The 7,122-nt window shown below is 42.6% G+C and overlaps 1 protein-coding gene across 3 annotated transcripts in view; it reads left to right on the top strand.

Moving 5' to 3' along the window:
* The window catches only part of LOC107701480 (circadian locomoter output cycles protein kaput-like), a 63,478-nt gene that overhangs the window by 28,512 nt on the left and 27,844 nt on the right, over positions 1-7,122 (top strand). For all 3 annotated transcript variants that reach the window (XM_016503490.1, XM_016503488.1, XM_016503489.1), the window contains one exon: positions 6,511-6,572. The gene's annotated coding sequence lies outside the window, so the exon portion shown is untranslated. The remainder of the gene's footprint in view (positions 1-6,510; positions 6,573-7,122) is intronic.

Genomic DNA, 7,122 nt, shown 5'->3' with positions numbered 1-7,122 from the left:
CCCGATCCGAGAAAAATGGCACTATCGGAGCCGATACCCGATATGAATATCGGATCGGCGCATCCCTAAATTGTAGTTATTGTCCTTTTTGTAATAATAATTAATAATAATTAAATATATAATAATAATTAAAGACATTACAAAAATCAACTTTTATTTTATTGTAATAAATTTTCGTTTCATTTCGAGAATGTACATGTTCCCAGTTTTGGGTTCAGTGCGTTTTGTGTGAGTTAAGCTATATTAAACTGTTTATGGTCCGAGCAGAGTGCTTCCCCACTTAAATGCCTTCAATTTCAGCTCATGTTCCCTTGCCGTTCTCTAAAGATGTCCAGAGGTGTGACATGTGAATAGGGTTTCCGCTGAGTGAGTAATCCCTTGCATTTCCAAACTTAGAAGGGAGTGAAGTCATTTCAGGTGGATAAGGAGAATTATGGTTTAAATACTGCACTGTGTTGACTATTTAACCCATGTTATATATAAGGTAATTACACCTGAAGATAACATGCAAATCTGTCACTAGAAAAGAGCAATTACATGTTTACAGGGAAAGTGGTGTTGATGTGGGCTGTATGAAGGGAAGAGGAGAGCGCTGTTATAAACGGAAACCCAGTCTTCATACCCAAGCATGGGATCACTGTGCTGCAGATTTGACCATAAGGGATTCCTCATCATTTTCAGTGCACATTAATCATTTTTTCAAGCTGCAGTAATTTTTTTATGAGGATAAGTATATATTTATCTAATATATAGCCTGTGTCAGCTGGATGTGTATTTTTGAGACTGATTTATTTACCATAAGTTTAGCAAATACTGAAGAATCTTTCTTTTGAAGAGCGTTGCTAGATGATTGTGTCGATTGCTGCATGAGTAATGGAGAAAATGCTGAGAGAGAAAATATGAGAGGGAAACTCTGCAGTGGAGGAATTCAGCACATCTATTTTTACCCCGTTTGGTGTGAGTGGTTGCTATGGCATTGCCGATGGGCACCATTGTCATGCTGGCGTCTCCGTGTGTGCAGAGCTGCACCGATCCATGCTGGAGTGACTCACATCCTCAGAGCTTTACTGACCTACATCTGAGAGAACACACACACGCACAAACACAGAGCCTGTAGAAACTCGATCTGAGGGAGAGAAGGGGAAAAAAGAGAGTGAGAATGTGTAGGCACCTTGCATGAATTTATTAAAAATGGAAAGCAGACTCAGCGGTGGAAAAAATGTAATGTGGATTGGAAGAGAACAGAAAAAGCCATGTCTGGTTATGCTGAGACTGTAAGGATACAGCTAGTGATGTGGGAGACTAAGTTTGTGTTGCAGTGAGGCATTTTTCAGAGAGTTTAAAGAAAAACAATTTGAAAACCGCTTGACTGATTAGGAATCACTCAACTAAAAATGTTTTTTACAAACCCTTGGGGTGTGTGATATTGACAAAAAGTAATATCTCGATATTTTCAGGGATTTTATCGATAACGATAATTAGACAATATTTTGTTGAGTGTGCAAAACAGCGCTGTGGTTGTTTGGAATTATTTTTTTGTTGTCAAATAGCGCAAAAACAGGAAATATAATGTCTAAAACGTAAGTCTCTTAATTAACTTCTTGATTATTGAACTGTTGTAAAAAATCAATATCACATTTGTAATCATTGTCATTTTTGGAGAAAAAAACGGCACTCTTTGTGTGAAATTGATTAACTAGGCTATTTGAAGTGGTATAAATATATACATTTTCTGCCCCCATGTCTTGAATTTGTGATCATTCTAAATGTATTGTAATAGACTGAATCATCAGGACTCTAAATGCGCACGCGCACTAGTCAAGACTTCACGTAATTGTATGTGTGCACTTTGTAGGGGTGTTTTGAAAGTTTTTTGCAAAATACTCGATAATGTCAAATCGTACATCGTTAAAACAACAATTATGATATTATCGCAGACGATACATATCGCACACCCCTATATGACTGTATTTCTTGCGTGAAAAAAGACATACTGTCTTATGATACAGGTTGTGATACATGTCATTGTGCATCACAATTTCATTTTTTTTATGCATTTGGAACACACTTTTTTTTAGTTCGTCCACATAGTCCGTTTTTTTTTCAGTGCCATTTCCGTTGTTGGTCTTTTGTGCATTACTTATCAAAATATGTATCAAAGTTTTAAGTAAGCTTGAAGGATTTATACTCTTCAATCTAGGAGGGTCGTTAACTCGCATCTTCTCAGTACTACTCCAAAACAGGAAGTGCTTGGAACGCACTTTTAGGAGACTTGCATTGCATTCAAGGTATACATTTCATCAGTTCACGCATTTCCTGAACTGAACTCATGATCTTGACACTGGTAGCGCAATGCTTTGTAGTTTGAGCTACAGGAATGTAAAGTGTATGTAATTGTGAACTAAAACTAAACAACATTTTTGTTGATTGGAAGTAAAGCTGAAGTTAAATAAATTCAAAATATGAAATGTAAAGAAATTAAACTAAATGATAATTAGAAATGTTGCTGTGTTAACTAACTGAAATATTTTGAAGTTGAAGCACTAAAATTACTACATGAAATATTACTAAAACTGAAACAGAAGTAAAATTAAAACCGAAATAAAAATTAATTGAATCTATTTTGAAATATTTTAATAAGGAATAAAAAAATGACAAAAGCATATAACAAAATTACTAAAAATTAAAATAAATTAAAACTGAAAATAAATAAAAATTAAACAATTCAAAATTTAAAAATATAATAGTGTATGAATAATACTATGAATACAACATATTTATTTATAAACATATTTATCCTTCAATATGTTGTATTCATAGTATTATTCATACACTATTATACAGAAATTCATACACTATTCATACACTATTATACAGGAAAATAAAACATGAAAATATAAGGGAGGAGAAAATTTTATCAAGCATGTCCTTGAAAGTATTCCGAAAAAATCCGGCCCCGCCGCGATGTGGCTCGCGGCCTATTCGGGATGAGGCCCACTGCCGCCACACCGAGGCGGCGCGGGACAAGTCCAACTGCGGGCATTGCGCGGACCTTCCGGCCCGCGTACTCCGGACCCGCCGCGATGTGGCTCGCGGCCTATTCGGGATGAGGCCCCCTGCCGCCAGCGTGCCGCTGGTGGGCCCTCCCGGTGACGGGAGCGTCGTCTTGTCGCTCCACCAACCCCAACGGTCACCCTGTTCCCTGGGCTCACTCCCCGAGGACTGCTTCCGCCCTCCTCATCACAACATCGCGGAGTTTGTATCCTTTAGCCAGGAGGAGGGGGATGACTCGATGTCCATTTCGGCCTCGGAGAGGGAGGATTGGGTGGGATCGGAGTCCGATCAGCCAGACAGCATAGTGTGTTTCAACTCGGTGGAGATGCGCGCCCGCCTCTTCAATGCGCTATTTCAGACTGGGCAGCTCTGTTCACTTGAAGGAATTTCAGAGGCTCCTGGGGCTCATGGCATCTGCTGCAGCGGTATGTCTTCTGGGCTTACTACACATGCGCCCCCTGCAATTATGGTTGAAATCTCGAGTCCCTTGGACGGCGTGGACTTTGGGCCGTTTGCGCATCGCGGTCTCCCGCGGCTGCATCGAAGCTCTGAGGCCGTGGCGCAACCCAGATCTCTTCAGCCGGGGGGTTCCCCTGGGCTTGGTGACGTCGCGCGTTGTGGTCACGACGGACGCATCGACTCGCGGCTGGGGAGCAGTGTGCGAGGGCATGCCAGCTTCGGGGCTGTGGTCAGAACCCCAGAGCCGGTGGCACATAAACCGCTTGGAGCTGGAAGCAGTGTTCTTAGCTCTAAAGGATTTTCGGCCGCAGCTGGAACAGCGACAGGTACTGATTCGCACCGACAACATGTCTGTGGTCTCGTACATAAATTAACAAGGAGGCGTACGTTCCAGGGCTTTGTACAAGCAAGCAGCGAATCTCCTGCTATGGGCGGACCGTCACTTTCTCTCCATCAGAGCAGCGCACATCCCCGGTCTCCTGAACCGCGGGGCGGACATGCTTTCGAGGAAGGGGATTCCTCAAGGAGAGTGGAGGTTGAACCCCGAGTCGGTTCGGATGATTTGGACCCGCTACGGGAGAGCGGAGGTGGATCTGTTCGCCACGAGCGAGAATGCGCACTGCCCGCTGTTCTTCTCCCTGTCTCACTCCCCGCTGGAAGGGGACGCTCTGACATCGCACTGGCCAGCAGCCAGGCTGTATGCGTTTCCTCCAATCAAGATATTGCCACTGGTGTTATGCAAGATCAGGGAGGAGGGGGCTTCGGTGATACTCATCGCCCCGAACTGGCCGAACCAGCCTTGGTTCCCGGACCTGACAGAGCTGCTGGTGGCGCCGGCCTGGCCGATCCCCATCAGGAAGGATCTGCTGTCTCAAGCGAGCGGCTCGGTGTGGCACCCGAACCCGGAGTTATGGAGCCTTCATGTGTGGCTGCTTCGGGGATATCAGAGGAGCTGAATGCTCTGCATTCTCGTGTGCTCGACACGCTCTCGGAGGCGCGGGCGCCCTCCACGAGGCGTTTGTATGCTCTGAAATGGGGAGTGTTTGTGAAATGGTCCCATGATGTTCATATCGACCCGGCTGCTTGCTCCTTGTCGGTTCAAGATATATGCTTTGCAGCCGGCTGGTCTTCCCAGAATACCTTTGCCAGGTTTTACAAGCCTTAGTATCAGCCCTCCCGAGTGCTGTCGGTGAGTGACTGATTCACGTTTATGCTACCTCTATTCGTGTGTTGCTGCCTCGATTATCATGTTATGTGTTATGCTGTTTAACACCGTTATCTCTGTGCAGCCCCTGACAGTAATGTTGTTGCTTCTGCCCTGTTCTCAGCGCAGCCAACGTTATTAATGACCAGATATGCAAATTTCGTATGCCTGGGCATTAGACGCTCATTGGCTTATCTCCACCTATCAGCTGCGAGCCCGCCTAACAAGCGTCGCTATTGGTTGGGAATTGTGTGTGTTCTATCTTCGCTGAGTGTGTAACTTGTACAGGCTGCTCATAGCCTCTCTCAAGGCGGGAATGAATATCGTTCCCATAACGGAGAAATATCTCCGTGATGTCTCGTGATAGCTCGAGAGGGATCGCTCCGGTTACTATCGTAACCTCGGTTCCCTGAGAGCGGGAACGAGACATCACGGTGGTCGCCGTGTTCGCTGCTCGATCAGCTAAGCTGCGTTCAGTATCAGATTCTGACGTAATTGTCGCGTGCACCGCATTTTATACTGCCGCTCGAGCTCGTCAGTATTTGCATGCGATTTGCATACTTCGCGTCAATTGGCCAGTCATTTGGACTGGCGGGAGCCAATAGGACTTCAGGAAAGGTTGGAAGGGAAGGAGTTCCCATAACGGAGAAATATCTCCGTGATGTCTCGTTCCCGCTCTCAGGGAACCGAGGTTACGATAGTAACCGGAGCGTTTTGTTAGCCTGTTTCCTTCTGCTATTTTTCGTATTTTCCTTCCCTTCCCTTCTTGGTCTTGTTCTCTTGTTCTTTGATGCAAAATCTGTGTCTTTATCCTGTTTGTGGTTGGTTAGCTGAGAGTTTATAGACTCTGTGCATGATTGGCTGAAAACCCCTTTTATTTCTTCCTTAGCGTGTTATTGGCTGCCATTAGTTTGTGGTGAGCTGCTCCTGATTTCCTGATTTGCTGATAGCGAGCGTGTGGTGACTCAGCCCGCCGCGTGATTGGCTGCAGCTGCGGCTGCCTGTTGAGCTGTAATTAAATCGCAGTGGAAGAGAGAGAGCGAGCAAGAGAAGCAAAAGTAGGTCACTCGGTCAGCATGACAGTGAAGCATGTACTGACATCAAAGTTACAAAACCATTGCTCAGCCTACTGTTAACACCACAACCGCTCTACAGGAAATGCTGGGGACTGCCTTACTTCCCTTTTCTTTTACTTCACTTTTATGTCTTGTTTTATCCTTTTTCACCATGATGAGTTTTTTTCACAAACCCTCCCTCTCATTTTTTTCTTCGTCTTGCAAGCCGTCTTAACCTTTTTTTCTCTGTCGAACCCTTCTTCACGGCTTTTCATGCCATGCTCTTTGTCAAATCTTTTGCGAAATTGACTTGGTGAACTGAAACTATTTGACTCTGTCCTACATCCTTTTCCACTCCATGTCGCCTCTCTCGCTACACATGTGCCCTTCTCATGTTTTTTTTTCCCAGAATCCCCCACCTTCTACAGTATTTCAAAGTCTTTTTATGTTGCCTCCTAATTCAAAGAAATCCTTTGGATTCCTGGAGTTGTATGTAGAAATGATGTGTTTTATGTGTTGAGGTTATATTTATGGCACTGTGTCAGAGGATTCCTCTTCTCTACACTTCCCAGTAGTGAAGCAATTCAGTTTTTCTTGTTGATCTGACGCTCCAGTAACATTTGAAGCTCCTTAGTACCAGTTAAGCTAAAATATTATTATTTCCTCTAATGTAATTGAAGCATTTTCTCTGCAGCCAGCTTTTTATGTGACTAATTTCTGTTTGTGTTTGTGTTTCAGATTTTAGAGCAGATTTACACTGGTTCAGGAGTATTGCTGCTATTACAGAAATAATGACATGAGTGAGTTTATTACTTCCCAAATTATTTCATACATATATTTATTATTATTTGATACACAAATTTCTAAGGCCTCTCTATTATTAACATGATCAAAACCTGTTGTACACAATATACTGCATGTCTTCTGTCATCTGATTGATAGTTTATACTTTTTTAGCAAGAAAAAGGCCTTACAGTATATTTCTAAAATTTCAGGTCATGTTGCATGTGTCTTTCTGCTGTTAAATATTTACTGACTAATGTAAGAACTTTTATATTGTTAGCAATATTTCAAAATGAACACTTACTCCATTGAAGCAACTTAAGTTTACTTGATTATCCATACTTAATGTTTTTTTTCTCTTTTTTTTTTTTCTTGAAAAATCATGTTAAAATGTGAGTATAAAATATGATACAAAATATGATACAACAAGCTTTTGAAGAACAATTAAAACTATAGAGGTTTGAGCATTTAAATATCATCTTAAGACATTATTGGGGCAACTGATATTTATATGTATTTAATGCAAGTAGACTGCTATTCTACAAAAATCACCTTGATTTACATTAT

The sequence above is a fragment of the Sinocyclocheilus anshuiensis genome, unplaced genomic scaffold (assembly GCF_001515605.1).
Source record: "Sinocyclocheilus anshuiensis isolate Anshui unplaced genomic scaffold, SAMN03320099.WGS_v1.1 scaffold1051, whole genome shotgun sequence".
In the NCBI taxonomy this organism is placed as follows: Eukaryota; Metazoa; Chordata; class Actinopteri; order Cypriniformes; family Cyprinidae; genus Sinocyclocheilus; species Sinocyclocheilus anshuiensis.
The sequence above is the reverse complement of the archived record's forward strand: the minus strand, read 5'-3'. Positions and strand labels throughout refer to the sequence as shown.